We start from the raw sequence: 19,959 nt of genomic DNA on the forward strand, positions 1-19,959 counted from the left end.
AGTGACCTCCAAGGAAAGTCACCCATAATACCTGCAAAACGAGCAACAACAACACAAGCAAGTGTTAGTTCAAACCTCAATGCAGTACAAGCATAAGAATGCAAGACAAGGCAAAATATTTACCGTCTAAGGCAGCGAGGGGATCACTCGCCGAGGAATAGACATAATGGCCAGCGCATCCTACAAGGCCAACAACTGCTCCAAGATAGCCTTATCCACCCACTCCATGCGGGTCAACAATTCTTTTTCAAAAGACTTAAACTTGGTGGGATCAGCCTAACTATAGAACGGGAAGTGGGGCTTCACTCACCCACACATCATGACTTTAGTACGTGTCCACTCAACGAGTGACACGTATGTAGGAGTACTGTGCATACGCTGAATGCACCTATGGTTGCGGACAGAACGTAATGTTTATCTTCAATGCACCCTCCAATAGTCAGAAAAGGGTAGAGTTGTCAAATCTAAAGACTTCCTTCACCTAACATGTAAGATCTAGCCTGCAAAATCAAAAGCATGTCCACTCCGAAAAACTTGACAAAAGTAGCCCGAACAACACTTGTTTAGGCTCGGGGGCTTGACAAGCCACATCGACCTGCAATTCTCTCACCTATCGAGGTTGCCCCACCTGGCATTGGACAAACATTCATCCATGGTTGGGGGCTTGACAAACTCATCACCCTCCTACTTGTCAAGGCTACTACCTTGGACATCATACAATCTTCAACACTGGACAACTTCTTTCTCTCGCAAGCCGACTTAGAGCTTGGAGGGCTTATGCACTTTTTAGGTTCCACAAAATACACGTGGCACCGTACATGACACTCTGAAATACGTGTCAACCTTCCACGCTAGCCCTGGAACAAGAGCACGGACACTCGGCCCGTAGTAGTCGGGCTCCCTAACTGACAAGTTATCTCTAACCTCTTAATATTTGAACCTCCTTATCTCTTGGTAGGTATTCAATTATCTACAAACTACACATTATCTATAAGGTGCAATTATCTATTAGCTTTTATCTTTAAGTTACATATTATCTCTAACATTATCTATAAGCTACCGACTCTTATCTATAAGTCGGGAATTATCTGCAAAGGCTATAACAACCCCTAAAAACAAGGACCCGCAACTCCACTCCTCTTCTATAAATACCAAGTTTCATCGAACCCTCAATACATCTCACATACAGCAGCACATGAGCAAACATGCATGTGCACATCTCATATTTCATATTAACAAAATTAATTGTAGCAATAACTACATAAAGATAAATTCTAACTAATTTATTTATGCATGGTAATTTGATTAATAGATCATACAATAAATGTAATTTCTTAAAAATTTTGTAAATTAATATTAAAATTATATATATATATATATATATATATATATATATTTGACTTTGTGGAGCCCACAGGCTGGCCCGAGATGGGCTGGGTTTTTTCGGGCCAAGCTCAGTCAAGCCAAAATTCATTTCGAACCTAGATTTTCACGACCCAGCCCCCAATTATGTTCAAGCTATTTAGGCCAACCCATTAGGCCTGACCATTTTTTAAGGCTCTACCAACGATTATATATCCATCCAAAAGTATTAAAATTAACTATTTGAATCCCCAAAGCTAATTTTGTGGCACACTCCTTTACCACTAAACCAAAATGTTCGTTTAAATATTCAGTGCAAAATATAGTATTAATATAAGTTTTATGCAAAAATAGTTCAAAATTCAAACTTTATTCTTTTTGAATTTATTATATTTTTATAATCTTATATATTATCTTTTGAAATATAATATATAAGATTAAATTCTATTTTCACATAAATTAGAATATGTATACTTATATAAGTTTTATTTTTATTTTATTTATTATATTTATCTTATATAGTGAGTTTTGAAATATAGGAAAACTCATATAGTAAATTAAAAAATAAGGGGACCGATTTGGTGAAATAGTCAAAATAGGAGGATCGATTTTACAATTTAGCCAAAATTGTATATATAAATTAAAATAGATATCTCGTGCGGGAGTGTCTTTAACTATTTTTCTTTAATGAGAGTGTTATTAGAGATTTTCTCAAATCCTTATTTTCTTTAATATGTTATTTACATTTTTATTTCTAAATTATATTTGAATATATTTGTAAATAGGTTATGAATAGTAAAAATAATTTTATATCACAATATGAAGTATTTTTTATAAATCTAAAAGATAATTTATATTTAAATATATTTATTATCTCAAATTTTATACATTAATTTTTAATTCAAAGAATTTAATATTTTAATAATAAATATGATGTTAGTAAATCATACATTTATAGAAGAAATATTTATTATATTATACTAGAAAATTAGTAATACATATATAAATAACTTTGACAGTATCCCGAAATAAAAACTAATATATAATAATAAATTAAAAGTAAACTTAAATTTTATTTGAATCAATAGAGTTTATTATATTATTGTTAGGCATTATATTTTTAACTTATATATTATCTTTTTAAATATTTAAAAAATTATAATTAGAAAGACTTAAAGTAAATTAAAAAAATATAATTAGCATATGCCTAAAACTCTTAAATCTACACTTCTTTTAAATTTAATCATGTTCAAATTAAAAATATAAAATACCATTCATTAATTTTAAAGACGTGACTGCCAATGCACCAAATCAAGGTTTATATAGATTGACTAGCCAAAGCGTTCTATTAAGATGGTTAATTAACTAACCTAGAAAAATGGTTAATTAAAATTTTAACAATAATATATTTACGGTAAAAAAAACACAAAGGAGAGTAAGTGTGTTTTATGTTATCGTTAGTTTTTCTTAAAATGTTTTTTAAATGTGGTATTTACAATGTCTTTGCACATAGGTTTCAAACAACATATGGATGTTCTAATATCATATCAGGGATCATTAGGGCAAAGTTTGATGGACCAGCTGCAAGTTGGTTGAAGGTATCAGTTGACCTTTGCAATAGATGATTTGGAGAGTTTAAGGTAATTTGAATTGTGGTTTAATTTAAAATAGATTGTTTCTTGTATCATTTCTAATTTAGTTCTTGATTCCTATTTTATGCAGAAAGAGTATAAGTGGTACCCAGTAGAAGAGCGAGCCATTAGAGTTATTTTTGAGACAAAAGGATCATGCATTTTGAAAAATGCAATGAACAAGATAAGGAATGGTCAGGATAAAGGAACTTGGATACCAACCAATGTTCGAGCAGCCTTGGACCAACATTGGGGTTCTATAGATTTCCTAAACAAGAGTTCCACTGCCAAGGCGAATCAAACTATTGATAGAGGAGCCTCAACATATTGTGGTGGTTCCATATCTACTACGGCTAACTTTGAAAAGCTGGTGTATATATATATATATATATATATATATATATATATATATATATATATATATATATATATATATATATATATATATATATATATATATATGTGATGTGCCATCATTTTCTTCTATTTTCTAAACCCTTTTTTCACCATTTTAATTATTGATTGGTCTTAATTGTCAATTAATTAGGCAGTTTTATTATTTGGGCTCATTTAGCTAATTTGATGTTTTTAATCTAATTTCAGGAATTAATGAAACATTGGGCTTAATCCGGATTTTAGTTGTGGACTTGAAGAGGGCAAATAAAGCAGCGCTTACCTTAGTTAATATCTAATTAGGAAATTTCGCAATTTTATGTTGTTCAGTGTTTATTTCGTTTTGGGCCAGAGTATTGTAATAGGGCCCAGTGACTTTAAGTGACTCTTTTTAAATAGCTGCCTTGGGATTTGTGCAAGGCATTCTGTTATGCTATTCATTATTCAGAGCTTTGTTTTAGGGTTTTCGTTTTTCTGTTTTGATGCTTCTGAGTTCGTAATGCAATTTTACGTTTTCTGCTTCTAATTACAATTTCGTTCTTGCTTCTTCTTCTACTCTCATTTACATTTCTGTTCCATTTTACATTTCTGTTCGTTTACGTTTCTGTTCATTTACATTTCCATTCATTTACGTTTCTGCTTCATGTTTCAATTGCGTTTTCTGTTTGAATCCATGGAAGGCTAGATTTTCTGGTGTTGTTTCCTTTTGAGGACGAAGCCCAACTCTCTTTGAGGTTTCGCTTGTAATGTGGTTTCCTGGCAGTTCTCCCTTCACCAGTATCCCAAATTCGTGAATATTAATCAGTGCACGCTTCGTGTTCGATTAATTGCCTCTGAGCCTAACTTGCGTTCATGCTTAATGGACGAAGGGCTAACTGGTGTATGTGGTGCCTAATCACGTATTGAAAACCCTAAGTTGATTTTCGCTTAGTAAATTGAAATAAGGTTGGATTAAGTGGTTGACTGTTAGGGACGAATTCTCCATAACCCAGGATAAGAGAATGGCTTCTGAATCAGAGGAAACAACCCGTTTTTAATATTAGTAGTTTCGTATTCCAGTTTACTTGTTTTGCTCTTTAATCACAAAACAAACAACCCCCCCAATCGTTACTGTTACTGTTACTGCAAGTATATTATGAACATTTGGTTTGTCACTGCTCGTTGGGAAACGACCTAGGATCACTTCCTAGTTACTGCATTTTCATGTTTATTTGATTCGGGTACGGTCTCGATCAAATTTGGCGCCATTGCCGGGGAGCAGTGTCCAAAGGTTCATAATAGCTAGCTAGTGTTGTGTGTTTAATCCTTTCGTGTTTTATGTTTAATTGTTAGTATTGTTAGTATGTGTGTTAGTGTTGTTTAGTGTCCTGGTATTTTGTTTAATGTGTGTTCTGTTTCAGTTTTTCCATTAAGCGTTTCCCCTGTTTCAGTCTTGGGTGTTTTGCTGTGAAGATTGTGCTTGCGGCAAAAACAGAGTAGTAGTAGAAATCAATTAGAGACGGATTTTAGCGACCACCCATGCTGAATTATTTGAGATTTTTTGTTTTAGTAGCTAGGGTTGTTATTTTTGGCTGAATTTTTTTGTGGTAACTTATTTTAATCCATATTTTGTGAGAAAAATAGCTAGAGCCTTTAGTTTGGTTAGATTTGAAAGTTCCAAAAAACTAGCAAATTTTGTGTTTGTCAAAACTTCAAACGGCCATAACTTTTGCTCCGGTTATCAGAATCGCAATTATTATATATGCATTTGGGGTAGAAAAAAATTTCCTACGTCGTGGCAGCCCGTCGTAGGCCGGCTGAGGTCTCCATCGTCCAAAAAAAGCGATTCTGTCAAAAGTTTTTTATTTTTCAAGTTTTATTCACTTATTTTTCTTAACCTACCATTTTTAGCTTTCATAGTTAGACTTTGAATTTTTGTCTGAAATTTTTTTGTGCTATCTTCTCATCATTTTATAGGGTTGCTCACAAAATTTCAAGTCATTTGGATATCATTTGAGGGTAGCTGTAGTTCAAACCTACACCTTTATTTACATGACAAGGCAACTAGTTGTGTGCATGCTGAATGTAGTGTATGACTAGAGGAAATCCATCTGACTTACAACCCTTTGATCCTGAGATAGATAGGACATTTCATAGATTAGTTAGGCATCATTTTATACCTTTTGATCATTCTGAGCATTCCATAACTGGTGAATCTGTGCATTCTGTTATTGGTGATTTTGAACATCCTGATCTTGAGCATTATAATTTTGAGCATTCTGATTCCGAGCATTCTGATTTTGCACATTCTGAGAACATGGCACAACCTCCACCTCGTGAGAGGACTCTAAGGGAAATGGCTGCACCTGATTTCACCTACGAAAGCTTGTGCATCCAATACCCTGATGAGGATGTCCCATATGTTCTTAAAACTGGACTGATTCATTTGCTTCCAAAGTTTCATGGCCTTGCAGGTGAAGACCCGCACAAACATTTGAAAGAATTTCACATTGTCTGCTCCACCATGAAACCCCCAGATGTCCAAGAGGATCACATATTTCTGAAGGCTTTTCCTCATTCATTAGAGGGAGTGGCAAAGGACTGGCTGTATTACCTTGCTCCAAGGTCCATCACGAGCTGGGATGACCTTAAGAGAGTATTCTTAGAAAATTTTTTCCCTGCTTCCAGGACCACAGCCATCAGGAAGGATATCTCAGGTATTAGACAACTCAGTGGAGAGAGCCTGTATGAGTACTAGGAGAGATTTAAGAAACTATGTGGCAGTTGCCCCCACCATCAGATTTCAGAACAGCTTCTTCTCCAATATTTTTATGAAGGACTCAGTAATATGGAGAGAAGTATGATAGATGCTGCCAGTGGTGGAGCCCTTGGAGACATGACTCCTGCTGATGCCAGAAATTTAATTGAAAAGATGGCCTCCAACTCCCAGCAGTTTAGCGCCAGAAATGATGCCATAGTCATTAGAGGAGTGCATGAGGTAGCTACAAACCCATCTGCATCATCTGAAACTAAGAAGCTTGAAGGCAAACTGGATGCATTGGTTAACTTGGTAACCCAGCTGGCCTTGAATCAGAAATCTGTACCTGTCGCAAGGGTTTGTGGTTTGTGCTCCTCTGCTGACCACCATACAGACCTTTGCCCTTCCATGCAGCCACCTGGAGCAATTGAGCAGCTTGAAGCTTATGCTGCAAATATTTACAATAGACCTCCTCAACCTCAGCAGCAAAATCAACCACAGCAGAGCAATTATGACCTTTCCAACAACAGATACAACCCTGGATGGAGGAATCACCCTAACCTCAGATGGTCCAGCCCTCAGCAACAACAACAGCAGCCTGCTCCTTCCTTCCAAAATGCTGCTGGCCCAAGCAGACCATACATTCCTCCACCAATCCAACAACAGCAACAACCCCAGAAACAACCAACAGTTTAGGCCCCTCCACAACCTTCCCTCGAAGAACTTGTGAGGCAAATGACTATGCAGAACATGCAGTTTTAGCAAGAGACCAGAGCCTCCATTCAGAGCTTAACCAATTAGATGGGACAATAGGCTACCCAATTGAATCAACAACAGTCCCAGAATTCTGACAAGCTGCCTTCTCAAGCTATCCAAAATCCCAAAAATGTCAGTGCCATTTCATTGAGGTCGGGAAAGCAATGTCAAGGACCTCAACCCGTAGCACCTTCCTCATCTGCAAATGAACCTGCCAAACTTCACTCTATTCCAGAAAAAGGTGATGACAAAAATTTACCTAACAATTTCTGTGCAGGTGAATCTTCTTCCACAGGTAATTCTGATTTGCAGAAGCAGCACATTCCCCCTCTTCCATTCCCTCCAAGAGCAGTTTCCAACAAAAAAATGGAAGAGGCAGAGAAAGAGATCTTGGAAACGTTTAGAAAAGTAGAGGTAAACATACCTCTGTTGGATGCAATAAAGCAAATTCCAAGATATGCCAAATTCTTGAAGGAGCTGTGCACTAATAAGCGGAAGCTTAAAGGAAGTGAACGAATTAGCATGGGCAGAAATGTCTCCGCATTGATTGGTAAATCTGTTCCTCAAATTCCTAAAAAATGCAAAGATCCAGGTACATTCAGCATACCTTGTATTATAGGGAATAGTAAGTTTGACAATGCCATGCTAGATTTAGGAGCCTCTGTTAGTGTTATGCCTCTGTCGATTTTTAATTCTCTATCTCTAGGTCCCTTGCAGTCAACTGATGTGGTAATTCATTTAGCTAATAGAAGTGTTGCCTATCCTGTTGGTTTCATAGAAGATGTCTTAGTTAGAGTTGGTGAACTGATTTTCCCTGTTGATTTTTATATCTTGAATATGGAAGATGGATTTTCTCAAGGATCAGTTCCCATCATTCTAGGCAGACCCTTTATGAAAACTGCTAGAACTAAGATAGATGTTTATGCAGGCACACTGTCTATGGAATTTGGTGATATAACTGTTCATTTTAATATTCTGGATGCTATGAAATACCCATCTGAAGATCTTTCTGTATTTCGTGCTGAAATAATTGACCATGTTGTTGATGAATACATGACTGATCTTTATTCTAATCTGCATGCCTCTCACTCTTCATGCATTGAGTCTGAAATTGTACTTGATCATATGTCTGAATTTGATGCTGAGAGTGAATCTGAGAGTGATATTGATTGCATGTCTGGTGGTGGTGTTTTACCTCTCGAGATTGATTTTATAGAGTCAGATAGGACTAACCATGTTTCAGGAAGTACACATACCTCTGACTTTCTTTATGAGGTAAAGGCTGAGAAACCATCTCCTTCTACCACTGTCCAGCCGACCACACCAGAATTGAAGCCTCTGCCATCAAATTTAAAATACGCTTACTTGGATGATAGCAAGAGTTTTCCAGTGATTATATCTGCCTCCCTTGCTGATGAGCAAGAGGAGAAGTTGTTGTCAGTTATCAAGAAGCATAAGAAGGCTATAGGCTGGACCCTGGCGGACATTCCTGGTATTAGCCCATCCACATGTATGCATCGAATAAATTTAGAGGATGGAGCTAAACCAGTAAGACAACCACAGAGAAGACTCAACCCGGTGATTCTTGATGTAGTAAAGAAGGAGATAACCAAGCTTTTGCAAGCTGGAATCATTTATCCTATCTCCGATAGCCAATGGGTGAGTCCCATCTAGGTAGTCCCGAAGAAGACTGGCCTCACAGTGATCAGAAATGAGAAGGAGGAGCTGATTCCTACTCGGGTGCAGAACAGTTGGAGAGTCTGCATTGACTATAGGAGGCTGAACCAGGTTACCAAAAAGGACCATTTTCCCCTGCCATTCATTGACCAGATGCTTGAACGCCTGGCAGGTAAATCCCACTACTGTTTCCTTGATGGTTTTTCTGGTTATATGCAAATTACTATTGCTCCTGAGGATCAGGAAAAGACCACATTCACCTGCCCCTTCGACACTTTTGCTTATAGGAGGATGCCTTTCGGCCTGTGCAATGCCCCTGGTACCTTCCAGCGGTGCATGATTAGTATTTTCAGTGATTTTTTAGAAAATTGCATAGAGGTGTTTATGGATGATTTCACTGTATATGGATCCTCTTTTGATGGTTGTTTGAATAGTTTGGAAAAAGTTTTGAATAGATGCATTGAAACTAACCTTGTTCTAAATTTTGAAAAATGTCATTTTATGGTTGAGCAAGGTATAGTTTTAGGCCACATTATTTCCAATAAGGGTATTGAAGTAGATCCTGCAAAAATTTCTGTTATTTCACAATTGCCTTACCCCTCTTGTGTGCGAGAGGTGCGATCTTTTCTTGGTCATGCAGGATTCTACAGGCGCTTTATAAGGGATTTTAGCAAAGTAGCCATTCCACTGTCCAACTTGTTGCAAAAGGAGGTGGAGTTTGACTTTAATGACAGATGCAAAGAGGCTTTTGATTGCCTCAAAAGAGCGTTGACTACCACCCCCATCATCCAGGCACCCGATTGGACAGCCCCTTTTGAGCTTATGTGTGATGCATCAAATTATGCATTGGGGGCTGTCCTTGCTCAGAAAATTGATAAATTGCCCAGGGTGATATATTATACTTCTAGGACTTTAGATGCTGCCGAAGCAAATTATACTACTACTGAGAAAGAGCTTCTAGCCATAGTTTTTGCTCTTGAAAAATTTCGATCTTATTTGCATGGTACTCGCATTATTGTTTATACTGACCATGCAGCTCTAAAGTACTTGTTGAAGAAGGCTGATTCTAAGCCTAGGTTGATCCGATGGATGCTCTGGCTCCAAGAGTTTGACTTGGAGATCCGTGATAGGAGCGGAGCACAAAATCTAGTTATTGATCATTTGAGTCGGATCGAACGTGTCTCTGATGCAGATTCACCTATTCGGGATGATTTCCCGGATGATCATTTGTATATTTTGTATAGTATTTCTGACTCTCTTTCTACTCCCTGGTTTGCTAACATTGTCAATTATTTAGTTGCCTCTGTTTTTCCTCCCTTAGCATCTAAGGCCCAAAAAGATAAAATTAAAAGTGATGCTAAGCATTTTATTTGGGATGACCCCTACTTGTGGAAATTGTGCAGTGATCAGGTCATTAGACGGTGCATTCCAGATCATGAGACTGACTCAGTCCTGCAGTTCTGTCATTCTTCCGCACCGGGAGGTCATCTGGGTGTTCAAAGGACAGCTCGCAAAGTGCTTGATTGTGGTTTTTATTGGCCCACCATCTTTAAAGATGCGTGGAAGATCTGCAGCACTTGTGAGCAGTGTCAGAGAGCAGGAAATACACTTACATGGCGACAACAAATGCCTCAGCAACCTATGCTATTCTGTGAGGTGTTTGATGTCTGGGGTATAGATTTCATGGGTCCTTTTCCTGTCTCTTTTGGTTATGTTTACATTCCCCTTGCAGTTGACTATGTTTCAAAATGGGTGGAAGCCAAGCCCACTAGAACTAATGATGCTAAAGTTGTCGCAGACTTTGTCAGGTCTAATCTGTTTTGCAAGTTTGGAGTACCTAAAGCAATTGTTAGTGATCAAGGAACCCATTTTTGCAACAGGACAATGCATGCCCTGCTTAAAAAGTACGGGGTGGTACACAGGGTATCCACACCATACCACCCCCAGACCAATGGACAGGCAGAAATTTCTAACCGAGAAATCAAGCGAATTTTAGAGAAGATTGTGCAGCCAAGCAGGAAAGATTGGAGTACCAGGCTTGATGATGCTCTCTGAGCACATCGGACTGCCTACAAAGCACCCATAGGAATGTCTCCTTATCGGGTTGTCTTTGGAAAGGCATGTCATCTTCCAGTGGAAATTGAGCACAAAGCATACTGGGCAGTGAAAACTTGCAACTTCTCTATGGACCAAGCTGGTGAGGAAAGAAAGTTGCAACTGAGTGAGTTAGATGAAATCCGCCTAAAAGCCTACGAGAATGCCAAGTTCTACAAAGAAAAGACCAAGAAGTTCCATGATAGCATGATAGTTAAAAAAGACTTCGTGGTTGGGCAAAAAATGTTATTGTATAATTCTAGGCTTGGACTCATGAGTGGTAAGTTGAGGTCTAAGTGGATTGGTCCTTTTGTTGTTACTAATGTTTTTCCTTATGGTACAGTTGAGATCAAAAGCGACTCCACAAACAAGAGCTTCAAGGTCAACGGACATCGACTTAAGCCATTCCTCACGAACCCTTCTTTAGTGGACGTAGTGGTGGAAGAGACTTCCTTACTCCACCCTACTCTTCCTCCACCATGACTTAGGGAGTTTCTTTTTCTTTTCCTATCTCCTTCTTTGCTTTTATTACACTTGTCCGATTCTCTTTGATGATTTAATTGTTTTTAATCTTTTAATTGTGCTACATTGAGGACAATGTGTTGTTTAAGTATGGGGGGGGGAGTGTTCTTTGATTTTGCTAGTTTTGTTAGTTTTGTTAATTTGTTAGTTGTGTTAATTTGTTAATGTTGTTAGTTTCATCGGATTTTTAGTTTAATATTTTGGGTCAATTTTGTGTGCTCGTACGAATTTGCATGTTTTTCTTTGAATTATAGGATATGTTCAAGAAATGGGTAATTGTTTTGAAAATAAAAGTTCTTGACATTTTGTGACTTGAAATCGTTGATTCTTCTCTACATGTCATGATAGTTTTGAAAGCTCAATTTGAAAGTGATGATTTTACCTTTGTGAGAATTTGAGCCATCCATCATCATAATCATTTGGTGTGTTTTGCCCCATTGATTGCTTGCACAATAGCCTTGGCTTGATTCTTGTTGATGCGTCCTAATTCACATGCATATTTGGAAATGATTAAGGCAATTTTGTTCTTATAAGCTTCTAGCCAAATGGACTTACCTTGAATTAATTCCTTTGATAGCCCTTTTGAGCCTTGTTTCCCTTTCCTTGTTTTGAAGCTCACTACAAGCCTTAAGTGAAAAACCATGATATCACCATATCCTTAAGGAATTTTGGAGCTTTGGAATTGTTTTGGGAATAAGTGTGGGGGGTTTTTGTTTCATTGGACAACTTGTTTTGTTGGCTATGCTTCATGATGTATTTTGGGCCATACTTGATGTACATTGTATATTGGTTAAATGTTGGACATGCTGAATGAAATGTTGTTTCTCAAAGGCTATAGAGTAAAAAAAAAAAAATTCGAAAAAAGAAAAAGAAAAGCAATAAAGTTGAGTGAATAAGATCTTAAATGGCACAAGAATGATGAAACTCTTGGTTCTACTCTTCATGTTTAAATTTTATCTTTACTTCTTTTTATTTTCTTATTTTTATTTTTAATATGCACTTATTCCCCTTTGCTCCTCTATTCCTTTGGGATTTAGCCACTTATTCCATATTTCTCCATACCTTGTCCTTGGCCCCATTACAACCTTAAAAGACCTTTTGATCCTCATGTGCTTGTGTTTGTGGGTTGATTGTCAATTTTAGAATCTTGCCAAGTCTATGTGGTGTTTGCTTTCATGGGTGCTTTGAGGGTAAATAGTAGCCTAGACACTTGAGAGATAGAGTGTATATCTTGTGAGGCTTTATCACTTTTCATTCTTGAGCTGATTAACTATTTTGCCATGATTGGGTTGCTTGGATGATTTTCATGAATGTCTTGATTTTTTTGGATTTCCTTATGTTAGATGTTACCCATTCCTTTTATTCCTTGATGTTCATTGAGAAATATATGAATGTGTTTGTTTGTCTCTCTTTGATATCCTTGGATTTTGTTCTTTGTTTCATTTTGCCCAGGAGTGCAAAAGGCTAAGTATGGGGGGTTTTGATGTGCCATCATTTTCTTCTATTTTCTAAACCCTTTTTGCACCATTTTAATTATTGATTGATCTTAATTGTCAATTAATTAGGCAGTTTTATTATTTGGGCTCATTTAGCTAATTTGATGTTTTTAATCTAATTTCAGGAATTAATGAAACATTGGGCTTAATCCGGATTTTAGTTGTGGACTTGAAGAGGGCAAATAAAGCAGCGCTTACCTTAGTTAATATCTAATTAGGAAATTTCGCAATTTTATGTTGTTCAGTGTTTATTTCGTTTTGGGCCAGAGTATTGTAATAGGGCCCAGTGACTATGAGTGACTCTTTTTAAATAGCTACCTTGGGATTCGTGCAAGGCATTCTGTTATGCTATTCATTATTCAGAGCTTTGTTTTAGGGTTTTCGTTTTTCTGTTCGATGCTTCTGAGTTCGTAATGCAATTTTACGTTTTCTTCTTCTAATTACAATTTCGTTCTTGCTTCTTCTTCTACTCTCATTTACGTTTCTGTTCCATTTTACATTTCTGTTCGTTTACGTTTCTGTTCATTTACATTTCCATTCATTTACGTTTCTGCTTCATGTTTCAATTGCGTTTTCTGTTTGAATCCATGGAAGGCTAGATTTTCTGGTGTTGTTTCCTTTTGAGGACGAAGCCCAACTCTCTTTGAGGTTTCGCTTGTAATGTGGTTTCCTGGCAGTTCTCCCTTCACCAGTATCCCAAATTCGTGAATATTAATCAGTGCACGCTTCGTGTTCGATTAATTGCCTCTGAGCCTAACTTGCGTTCATGCTTAATGGACGAAGGGCTAACTGGTGTATGTGGTGCCTAATCACGTATTGAAAACCCTAAGTTGATTTTCACTTAGTAAATTGAAATAGGGTTGGATTAAGTGGTTGACTGTTAGGGACGAATTCTCCATAACCCAGGATAAGAGAATGGCTTCTGAATCAGAGGAAACAACCCGTTTTTAATATTAGTAGTTTCGTATTCCAGTTTACTTGTTTTGCTCTTTAATCACAAAACAAACAACCCCCCCAATCGTTACTGTTACTGTTACTGCAAGTATATTATGAACATTTGGTTTGTCACTGCTTGTTGGGAAACGACTTAGGATCACTTCCTAGTTACTGCATTTTCATGTTTATTTGATTCGGGTACGGCCTCGATCAATATGTTTCATTGATTTTCAATTCAATGAAATTAATTAAATGTTTTACAATTTTAACTTTTTAAATTTATGTAGTCAATGGGATTTCCAAGACCACCAACTGCTTGGGAGGAGATGGAGAAAACTAAGTCTCATGAATTTGCTATAATTGTTTTTTCAAATTATATCACTTTATTTGATATATTGTGGCTGGTATTATAAATGAACTCTTACCTTTGGTTAATATCACTTGAACTTGTTTACATATTTTGGTTTGCTTTTCTTTAGCTAGTGTTAAATGTTTGTGATTGGCTAGTATGAACTTTGAAGCCTACTATAGTAGATTAAAGTCAATTTTTTTTCCTATATTAGTGGTGATTTTCTTGAATATTAATCCTTATATGTCTACACATTTAATAATTTATCTTCATATCGCACTTTATATTGCAGGAGAAATACCAACATCACCGAGAGGAAATCCTACAACATTCAGCAGAGGAAGGCACATCTACACAAGATTCCCCTAACATTGTTACTTTTGTATAATGAAATATATTTGAATATTGTTGGAGGTCCAAATTACAAAGGGAACGTGTACAGGCTAGGTACTTTGAGCAAAAGGTTTAGTTGCTCAAATAGACGAAATGTGTGAGACAATTACTAAATTGAATGTTGAGTTTTTGGCAAAGGCAGATAAGGAGAGGACACTTGAGGAAAAGATGTTGCAGCTGATAGAGAATCATGACCAGCAAAGTCAGAAGATGCGACAACAAATGCAAGAGCAAAATGAGAAAATTTGTCAACAAAATGAGCAAATGTAGTGTATATTACAACACTTGCATATTCAGTCTATCATGCCAGCTCCTAGTCCATGGACTACCACAACGGATGGAACTGAGCACCATGTTAATGATGCTTAGGTTGATTGTCCTCATGACATGTCAAAGGGCCATTGACTCGTGGTTATTGTTTATTTAATATTGATTATGCCATGTCAGTTATGAATTTAAACTTCACTAAACTTTGAAATTTCATTTTATTAAACTTTGAAAACTTTGAATTTGCACTTTATCAATCTTTAAATTAGAACTTTGTTATTAGATATATTTACATATTATGAATGTCCACTTTTATTTATAACTTTGATTATACAATTTAATTAAAAATTATATTTATAGTCGATAATTATTAAGCAGGTCAAAATGTAATAAATGAAAAAACAAAAAAAAATACAACATATTTCATTCAGTAACCGAATCCGCGATTGATTTATTTTATTTTAAAATTCATTACTAAATAGCGATTGAATTGTACTTTTAATGTATTTTATATATCAAAATTAAATATTTAATAGCCACTAAATTAACAACCAAATTGCATTTTTAATTTATTTATATTAAAAAATTAATTATTATAGAAATCAAATTAGCGACCACATTTATTTTCAATTCATTTTTATTATAAAATTAGTGACCAAATGTATTTATTTTTAATTTTATACAAAATTATTTATTCAACAGAGACCGTCTTAGCGATCTAATTTTATTTTAATCTATTTCAAATTTTAAATTTAATTTTTTATTAGTGATCAAATGTTTCGATCTCTGATTTGGTCCCAAGCAAAATAGCCACCAAATACGCAGCGACTGAAATTTATGTATCTGCATCCAAATATGTCGGTTGCTAAATAGCGACCGAATGATTTTTCGGTTGCTAAGGGCTTAGCGACGAGTGTTTTCGTGATACACGCAATTCAGTCGCTTTTTGGGTCGCTAACAGTTTTAGCAACCAAATTTAATGATTTTGCAACCGAATTTTTGGTTGATAAATCCTTTTTTTGTAGTGTTTTAGGATGATATGTTGAAGTTAAATAAGAGTCAAGACTTTGAAGGACTCTGAGATTGGTGCATTAGAATGGTGAAGCAACAACATGCATTCCATATGATTCACACATAACGAGATTTCATCAAAAGACTAGAGTTAGCAACATCATAATGGTTCATGAAGCAACATCATCTCTTCCATATGAATCATAATCAACGAGGTTTCATTAGAAGACAAAGGATGATAGTAGAAGATACATAAAGCAACATCCATATTCCATAAATTGATAATAGAAGAAGAATAAAGTTGGTAACATTTAAAGATGCATTTGGTTGAAAGCTGAGACACATGTCCTTGAGAGATTTTGATGTGGAACATCATAATGAAGCTATGAAGACTTTTCAGAATTCTAAAAATTCATATAATGAATTTTTGATTCGAAGGAGCCTATGTTAGAATAGGCTCTTCCTAAAAAAACATCATAATCTTCAGAAGTTGCTCATATTTGATCATTAGAATGAATACTTTAGAACAATTTAAAAATTTTCAAGTCAAGTACAACTGGCATATTTTGAACTTCACTTTATAAAGTTATAGAGCTAAGGGCTCCACTTCCAATGAGTATTTTGTTGAGGGTATTTTGAAGACTTGAAGGAAGCTTATGAAAAAATCTTGAGGTAGTTGATAATTATTTTTCACACCTTGTTTTTGTGAGCAATTATCCTAGTTTTTCTATAGGACTTGCATTAATAATTGTTGTTTTTGTAAATAAATTATATAAAATCATTTTAGAAATGAAAAAGACATTTTTAATGTTTTTGTGATAAATTTGGATGTTACAAGAGAAGATTTTGTGCTTTAAGGAATGAGGAGTTGTAGACCTAATCTTGCCACATCTAAAGGGGCTCTCGCCATAGTGAAAGGGGACCAATGATCAAGTGGAAGTTGTGAAGATTCGCTAAAATGAAGCTACATCTCGCCATAGCGAACCTACAAGGTGACAACCTTGAGTTAACCAGAGTCTCACTACAATGAGTCATTCTCTTGTCTTAGCAAGCAAGGATCATAATCATAATGAAGTGTAGAAGTCCTTTGTTAATATTGTAAATTCATTATAGTGAAATGTGTTCTCGCTACAACGAAAATCCTTTGTGGAAGAAAAAAATGCAATCTCAACTATCTAATAAAAGCTTGTAACATCCTTGTAAATAAATTTTAGTTCATTTTTTTATCTCAAAAATAGAATCTTGAAAACTCTCTCTCTCTCTCTTTCTCTTTTTCCTTTCTTTGTGATTCTTCCTTTGAGGTTCTATTTGGATCATTAGCTAAATTTATGTTGTTGAGTGAGAGAAGCAGAACTCAAGTATGTAACTATTTGTTTTTTGATCAATTCTCTTAGTTATGTTATCCTATTTCAATTTTATGCTTAGATGCATGTTAAGAGTGATCAACCTAGCTTTTATTGATTTGGATTATGTGGAAACAAGTTCATATCCTAGATCTTCATTGAGATTGTGCAAAGATTTGATTTTAGGAATGAAATCACATTTTTACATTGTAGAGATTCATTGTTCAAGCTCTGAGTTTTAGGTTAAATCAAGATTGTGCAAGGATTTGATTAGGGATTTGGCTTAAAACTGAAGGATTAATCGCTAAGGAATTATGATTAATCATTTTATTTCAATGTGTTTAACCTTTGAATGTTGTATGAGAGTTTTAGAAAGATTGATTGCAATAGTATTGTCACAATATACATGTATATTGTTCTCAAAACTAGAGTAATCTTCTAACTGATACTTTACCCATAGAAATTGTAAGCAAAAACTTGTAGCAAACACATACTCAGCTTCTATTGCAGACAAAATGATGGAGTTTTGATTCATGCTTGCTTAAGATATTAGACAAGGTTCGATGTAATGGCATTCACCACTTGTACTTTTTCGTTCAAATCTGTCTCTTGCATAGTCTGCATCTAGTATCCTACTAACCTAAAATCTTAATTTTTTCTCATAGAATAAACTTTGTTAGTAGTCCTCACTAGATAGCGTAAGATCCTCTTCACATCTTTGAGATGTGACTCTCGAGAATTAGATTGAAATCTAGCACACAAACATATATTATACATTATATCAGGTTTATTAGCAGTCAGATACAAAAGTGTGTCAATCATACCTGTATAAATCATTTGATCTACTGGTTTACCTAATTCATCTTTGCATAGAGGATTGGAAGCATGCATAGTAGTTTTCTCAGGTTTTGCACCTTCCATCTTGAACTTCTTCAAAAGTTCTTTGGTATACTTCTATTGATGAATGTATATGCCCATTGATGTCTTGCTTGATCTAAAGCCCCAAAAGGAATACTTGCATATTTCAAATTCGCTTTTCATCATATAAGAGAAATCCTTGCACAAAGATTCATTAGCAACTCCAAAAATAATATCATCAACATAGATTTGAACTATAATGAAATCTTTGCCAATTTTTCTTCTAAAAAGAGTGGTGTCTACTTTTCTCTCATAAAACCATTTTCTAAATAAAAGAGTTTAGTTTGTCATACCAGGCATAAGGTTCTTGTTTTTTACCATACAAAGTTTTTTTAAGTTTAAAAACATGGTATGGAAGAGTATGATCTTCAAAACCAGAAGGTTGTTTAACATACATTTCCTCTTCAATAAAACCATTTAAGAAAGCGCTTTTAAAATTCATTTGAAACAACATTATGTTTTTATGAGCAGCAAATGATGAAAGCATGATTCTTATAGCTTCAAGTCTAGCCACCGGAGCAAAGGTCCCGTAAAGTCTATACCTTATTGCTGGTTATAGCCTTGAGCTACTAACCTAGCTTTGTTCCTTACTACTTTTCCGTGTTCATCCAGTTTGTTTCTGAATATCCATCTTATTCCAATGATCCTTTTGTTTTCAGGTTTGGGAAAAAGTGTCCAAACGTCATTTCTGGTGAATTGATGAAGTTCCTCTTCCATAGAAATAATATAATCATTGTTTGTCAATGCCTCATCTATTGTTTTGGGTTCTATCTTTGAGACGAGAGCATAAGATGCAAGATCTTTGAGTGATGATTTGGTTTTAACTCCTTTAGTCTGATCACCAATAATCTGATCTTCAAGAAGGTAGTGAAGAAACTTTTAGTCCTTTGATTGAGGCTATTGATCAAATGATCCTACAGTTTAAGGAAGAATTTCATCAGACTCTTTGACTCCATCTTCCTTAGGTGCAACAAATAGACCAATCTGCATCTGCAAAATCATCCTCAAGATATGATAGTCTCATATCAGAGTTAGTCCATCATTGAATTTAACATGGATAGACTCTTCTACAACTAAATTCCTTTAGATGTATCAGAATACCCTAGGAAGATTCCTTTATCCACTTTTGAGTCAAACTTAGCAAGTTAATCTTTGGTGTTAAGGATAAAACACTTACATCCAAAAGGATGAAAGTGGGAAATATTGGGTCTTCTTCCTTTCCATAGTTCATAAGGAGTCATTTTTTTATCAAAGGTCTAATCAATATTTTGTTCAAAAGTGATTAGGAAGTGATTTTTTACAAAGCATGGTCCTAGCCATTTCTTGCAAAGTTCTATTTTTTTCTTTTAAACTATCTCATTTTGTTGAGGTGTTCTTAGTGCCATTCTTTTCATAGAATGATCTGAACTCAACATTTTCAAACTTAGTTCCATGGTTACTTCTAATAGAAGAGATACAAAACCTTTTTTCATTTTGAACTCTCTTACAAAATATTTCAAATACCTTAAAAAGACTTATGTTTATGTGCAAGAAAGTATACCCATGTATATCTTGTGTAGTCATCAACTATGACAAAGCCATATTTCTTTCCTCCCAGACTCAACATTCTAGTTGGTCCAAACAGATCCATATGCAACAAATATAATAGTCTGGAAGTGGAAACAACATCTTTAGATTTGAAAAAAAGTTTTGATTTGTTTCCTTTGTTGACAAGCTTCATAGAAAAATATGGGTTTTCCAACAAATCTCAGACAATACTTTTACTAAATCCTTTTTAGACAATTTTGAAATGTATTTCAGATTGATATGCCCAAAATTTACTTATGCTCAGCAAATTATAATTCAGACCTTCAACATATAAGACATTGTCTATGGAGGCTAGAGAAGGAATACCAATTTTACCTATACTAGTGATTTTTCCATTTCCTATGCCTCCAAAGGCAACTTCCTCTCTTTCAAGTGGCTTTAGGTCAAGGAACATAGACCTTTCCCCCATCATGTGTCGTGAGCAACTACTGCTCAGGTACCAACTTAAACCATGGCCTTTTCCTACCAAGGATATCTGTAATAGGAA

At 35.4% G+C, this 19,959-nt stretch overlaps 1 non-coding gene across 1 annotated transcript; it reads right to left on the bottom strand.

The window, feature by feature from the left end:
- Positions 1-6,060: 6,060 nt before the first annotated feature.
- LOC113001987 (small nucleolar RNA R71) lies at positions 6,061-6,167 on the bottom strand. Its single transcript, XR_003267518.1, has one exon. It is a non-coding gene; the product is annotated as a small nucleolar RNA R71 (small nucleolar RNA).
- Positions 6,168-19,959: the final 13,792 nt, after the last annotated feature.

This window comes from Glycine max, chromosome 6, assembly GCF_000004515.6.
Source record: "Glycine max cultivar Williams 82 chromosome 6, Glycine_max_v4.0, whole genome shotgun sequence".
NCBI lineage: Eukaryota > Viridiplantae > Streptophyta > Magnoliopsida > Fabales > Fabaceae > Glycine > Glycine max.